This window comes from Bacillus rossius, chromosome 12, assembly GCF_032445375.1.
Source record: "Bacillus rossius redtenbacheri isolate Brsri chromosome 12, Brsri_v3, whole genome shotgun sequence".
NCBI lineage: Eukaryota > Metazoa > Arthropoda > Insecta > Phasmatodea > Bacillidae > Bacillus > Bacillus rossius.
Genome location: NC_086339.1, coordinates 34,538,244 through 34,544,243, shown reverse-complemented (window position 1 = coordinate 34,544,243; position 6,000 = coordinate 34,538,244). Strand labels below are relative to the sequence as shown.

General features: G+C 34.0%; 1 protein-coding gene across 1 annotated transcript in view; it reads left to right on the top strand.

The window, feature by feature from the left end:
* Positions 1-3,470: 3,470 nt before the first annotated feature.
* The window catches only part of LOC134537825 (RNA-binding protein Ro60-like), a 39,992-nt gene continuing 37,462 nt past the window's right edge, over positions 3,471-6,000 (top strand). The window contains exon 1 of the mRNA XM_063378674.1: positions 3,471-3,551. The gene's annotated coding sequence lies outside the window, so the exon portion shown is untranslated. The remainder of the gene's footprint in view (positions 3,552-6,000) is intronic.

Sequence of the window (6,000 nt, the reverse complement as noted above, 5' to 3'; positions counted from 1 at the left end):
ATATTTCAGTTTTAAACGGAGAAATAAAATGGTTTTTTCAGGTCCTGTAATGGGCGGGTGAAGCTATTGCCTGCAAGGAAAACAGGGCACGCGATCTTGTTGCTGTCCGTCGGCATTAAAAGTGTCGGCCCAGACAAAAATTCTGAAAAGTATATTTTGTTAAGAAACGTTACAGCTTTCACTTGGTACATGGCTGATATTCGGCCAATACTTGGTATGAGTCCTGGAGTCGTTTTAATATAAAGTAAGTTTTTGAAATATGTACCTTTTTCGACCTTAAATAATTTTAATAATACTATTAACAAATACTAAGTTTTTAAATTAAATACAAAGCGCCATATCTTTCGTTTAGTATCTTGTAGGTGGATTTTTAAATTTCAGTTTTAAACAGATAAATAAAATGGTTTTTTCAGGTCCTGTAATGGGCGGGTGAAGTGCCTGCAAGTAAAACTGGGCGCGCGATCTTGTTGCTGTCCGTCGGCATTAAAAGTGTCGGCCCAGACAAAAATTCTGAACAGTATATTTTGTTAAGTAAGGTGACAGCTTTCATTTGGTACATGGCTGATGTTCGGCCAATACTTGGTATGAGTCCTGGAGTCGTTTTTATAAAATGCAGGTTTTTGAAATATGTACCATCTTTGACCTTATATAATTTAAAGAATACTATTAATAAATACTATTTTTTTTAGTTAAATACAAAGCATCTTATCTTGCGTTTAGGACCTTTTAGGTCGAATTTTATATTTCAGTTTTAAACAGAGAAATAAAATGGTTTTTTCAGGTCCTGTAATGGGCGGGTGAAGCTATTGCCTGCAAGTAAATCTAAGCGCGCGAACTTGTTGCTGTCCGTCGGCATTAAAACTGTCGGCCCAGACAAAAATTCTGAACAGTATATTTTGTTAAGAAATGTTACAGCTTTCATTTGGTATATGGCTGATATTCGGCCAATACTTGGTATGAGTCCTGGAGTCGTTTTTATAAAATGCAAATTTTTGAAATATGTACCTTCTTTGACCTTATATAAATTAAAGAATACTATTGATAAATACTATTTTTTTTAGTTAAATACAAAGCATATTATCTTTCGTTTAGGACCTTGTAGTTGTATTTATATATTTCAGTTTTAAACGGAGAAATAAAATGTTTTTTTTTAGGTCCTGTAATGGGCGGGTGAAGCTATTGCCTGTAAGTAAAACTGGGCGCGCGAACTTGTTGCTGTCCGTCGGCATTAAAAGTGTCGGCCCAGACAAAAATTCTGAACAGTATATTTTGTTAAGTAAGGTGACAGCTTTTATTTGGTACATGGCTGATGTTCGGCCAATACTTGGTATGAGTCCTGGAGTCGTTTTTATAAAATGCAGGTTTTTGAAATATGTACCTTCTTTGATCTTATATAATTTAAAGAATACTATTAATAAATACTATTTTTTTTAGTTAAATACAAAGCATCTTATCTTGCGTTTCGGACCTTGTAGTTGGATTTATATATTTCAGTTTTAAACGGAGAAATAAAATGGTTTTTTTCAGGTCCTGTAATGGGCGGGTGAAGTTATTGCCTGCAAGGAAAACAGGGCGCGCGATCTTGTTGCTGTCCGTCGGAATTAAAAGTGTCGGCCCAGACAAAAATTCTGAACAGTATATTTTGTTAAGAAATGTTACAGCTTTCATTTGGTATATGGCTGATATTCGGCCAATACTTGGTATGAGTCCTGGAGTCGTTTTTATAAAATGCAAATTTTTGAAATATGTACCTTCTTTGACCTTATATAAATTAAAGAATACTATTGATAAATACTATTTTTTTAGTTAAATACAAAGCATATTATCTTTCGTTTAGGACCTTGTAGTTGTATTTATATATTTCAGTTTTAAACGGAGAAATAAAATGGTTTTTTTTAGGTCCTGTAATGGGCGGGTGAAGCTATTGCCTGTAAGTAAAACTGGGCGCGCGAACATGTTGCTGTCCGTCGGCATTAAAAGTGTTGGCCCAGAAAAAAATTCTGAACAGTATATTTTGTTAAGTAAGGTGACAGCTTTCATTTGGTACATGGCTGATGTTCGGCCAATACTTGGTATGAGTCCTGGAGTCGTTTTAATATAAAGTAAGTTTTTGAAATATGTACCTTTTTCGACCTTAAATAATTTTAATAATACTATTAACAAATACTAAGTTTTTAAATTAAATACAAAGCGCCATATCTTTCGTTTAGTATATTGTAGGTGGATTTTTAAATTTCAGTTTTAAACAGATAAATAAAATGGTTTTTTCAGGTCCTGTAATGGGCGGGTGAAGTTATTGCCTGCAAGTAAAACTGGGCGCGCGATCTTGTTGCTGTCCGTCGGCATTAAAAGTGTCGGCCCAGACAAAAATTCTGAACAGTATATTTTGTTAAGTAAGGTGACAGCTTTCATTTGGTATATGGCTGATGTTCGGCCAATACTTGGTATGAGTTCTGGAGTCATTTTAATATAATGCAAGTTTTTGAAATATGTAACTTATTTGACCTTAAATAATTTTAATAATATTATTAACAAATACTAAGTTTTTAAATTAAATACAAAGCGCCATATCTTGCGTTTTGGACCTTGTAGGTCGAATTTTATATTTCAGTTTTAAACAGAGAAATAAAATGGTTTTTTCAGGTCCTGTAATGGGCGGGTGAAGCTATTGCCTGCAAGTAAAACTAAGCGCGCGAACTTGTTGCTGTCCGTCGGCATTAAAACTGTCGGCCCAGACAAAAATTCTGAACAGTATATTTTGTTAAGTAAGGTGACAGCTTTCATTTGGTACATGGCTGATGTTCGGCCAATACTTGGTATGAGTCCTGGAGTCGTTTTTATAAAATGCAGGTTTTTGAAATATGTACCTTCTTTGATCTTATATAATTTAAAGAATACTATTAATAAATACTATTTTTTTTTAGTTAAATACACAGCATCTTATCTTGCGTTTAGGACCTTGTAGTTGGATTTATATATTTCAGTTTTAAACGGAGAAATAAAATGGTTTTTTTCAGGTCCTGTAATGGGCGGGTGAAGTTATTGCCTGCAAGGAAAACAGGGCGCGCGATCTTGTTGCTGTCCGTCGGCATTAAAAGTGTCGGCCCAGACAAAAATTCTGAACAGTATATTTTGTTAAGAAATGTTACAGCTTTCATTTGGTACATGGCTGATGTTCGGCCAATACTTGGTATTGGTCCTGGAGTTGTTATAATATAATGCCAGTTTTTGAAATATATATCATGTTTGACTTTTAAATAATTTTAACATTACGTTTAAAAATGCATTTTTTTAAAATATTATTAACTAGTCTTACGTTTTGCCTTTATGACTTCGTAGTTGTATTTTGGCTTACATTTTGTCTATTTTATTTTTGGGTAAATGTTTTTGAAACGTGAAAACTGTCATGGCCACAATGTATGTGTGTGTATGTTGCTGTTGCTGTCCAAATGCATAATTTTGACTCCGGTTGTTGTTTATTATATCTTAGAACATATGTTGAAAGATTGAAGTAAATTAGTTTTGAAAATATTTTACGGCTTTTGAATTTGGTAAGTGTGAAGAAAATTTAGATTATAAACGTCTCAAATTCATAGTTTTTTTAATAGATGTTTTTAGAAACATCTAGGACCTGGGATTTATGTAGATACCTTTATTTATGTTGTATCTGGTTGCAATTTTCATTGTGTTGACATTCTCAATATTTTGGAAATATATTATTTCCGGTAAATTGAATTCTTTGATAATTTGGATGAAAACTTTATTGTAATGGTCAGAATTTTTAGAAGTTTAGTATGTGTTGCGTTTTCATTTAGTACTAACTGCGATTTGGTCATGTACTGAATGTTGATACTAACTACCAGGAAATTTTGCTTGTGAAGTAGATTTAGAAATACTATCTAAGTGTTACACAATAACAAGCTTTTGTGTTTTCAAATTCTTTTATTCGTACATAGCGTCGTTATGCCTGTAAAATAAGAAAAGCTGTGTTGAAAGTTTGGTAATGCCACGTTTTGGTTAAAATTAAATTCTACCCAGGTTATTAATATTGTATGACTGTTTGAAGTGGCAGAATTTTTTTTTAACTTATTTTGTTTTTGTTGAGAATAAATAAGTTATTTGTGTACAAGTTTGATGTCCAAGGTTTGACACTTATGACTCAAACAGCCCTAAGTGGTTAAAAATCATCTCTTGGGATACGCTAACCAACTGCCAGCTCTGCATAAAGAAAAGCCTCTCAGCATCTTCTGTCTTCACAGGAGTTTTGCCCTCCAGCCTCCAGCCACATCCCCGACTTCTCCACGCATTCCATGAATTGTATCTTTTAGCACTATTTGTTTCTAGATTTACTTAACTCAAACAGTGTTTTCAAATACTTGCTGTGTTCTGAAGTACTCTTGTGTAAAAGGAAGTTAGAGTCATATAAATTTTATATTAATTATTACCAAGGTTCCATCAGTCGGAGAGAATTCAGAAAGCAGTAAAATAGGGATTTGAAAAATAAAAAATAAAAAAGGAACATTGTCAATAAGTATAATATAGTATCAGTAATTTTTCATACTACTTAAGCTAGAATTTGCAATAGTTGCCTCGATTCATCATCCTTCCATCAATCACGTGAACTTCAGCAAATCAGAAGAGTCGAAAAATGTAATCTGTTCATCCATCAAAAGTTTGGCAAGCTCATACTTGTAATGGACAGATGTAGGCGTACATCATGTGGAGTTTGTCTTTGTTCATTCAAGGGTTTTGTGTTTTTAACTTAACTTCTGGTAAAACCCACAGCCAAACAAATTAATTATGAGAGAATTTTTCTGAAGATTTGCTAATACGATATGTACAGGAACAAGACTGAAATAATAAGCACTGAGGTAAATCTCTAACGAGGGGAGAGTCCGAGTCAGGGCTCACCGATATGGCTTAAACTTTGTGAGTAGAAGCAGGTAGGTGCCCCTTCAACTCCTACAATATCTCGCCTGAGTAGGATGTGGGTAAATATAAATAGTTTTTCAGAAGTTATGTCTTGGGAGCGATGCTTTCATCATTAAGTTTCAGAGAACAAACAACTTAATAACTGTGTGTTGCCCAACTTCATCTGGCCAGGTTTAATAGGCATGTTAGAGGTGTAGGTATCTTTGTTGATTAATTACCACTGAGTTTTTTTATTGAAGTGACTCTTAACAATTAAAGTTATTATGTTCTAGGCAAAACCTACAAGGCAGAACACGCATTGTTAAAATCCTACAAGAAATTATGGTTTGTGTTATCTGTTCAGAAGCCTTTACCATGCTCTGAGTGGAAGACACTACTTATTAGGTTCCTTTGTTATTCCCGGATTGAAGTAAATGTTCTTATTTTAAATGCATGGTTATAGTGTAGTCACAGCATCTTCACTCTTCTAAAACCTGCTGGAGTTCTTCTGGAAGGGAATGAATACAACAGTCTCATGCAGTCAGGCTGAGAAGAGAACTGAGCTTTTGCCCTTATCAATGTTTAGTAAACCCTCGTATTTTTACATACATTTGGGTGAATTTACTACTACATAAGTACATTGTTTCTGTTGTAGGTTAAATATTTAGAGAACTTCTTTCATTACTCTTTTTTCCTTGCTCCTATTTGTCCATCACATCATCATTTCATTGGTACAGCCACTTGTCAGGTAAGCCAAGGACTGGTGCAGTATTAGGAACTGCAGCTCTGCGCTCTTGAAGATATTTAGGCTCTGGTGAGTTTCAGACCATGGCATGTCACTTGCATTGATTACTTTAATCAGCACCAACCATGTAAGGCCAAAAAGAATAATATTTCACCACAAATAGAATGATGACACCCATTCAAAATAAAGTAGCATTTGAAACCAAGTCATATTTATTGGAAATATTTTCTCCTCCCTCCCTCACCCGAAAGTATTTAGGATTTAGTGCATGCAAGCAATTAAAGTGTTTTTTTTTTTTATATGCCTGATGTCATTGTATACGTACTTTGTTGTTTTCTTGCTGA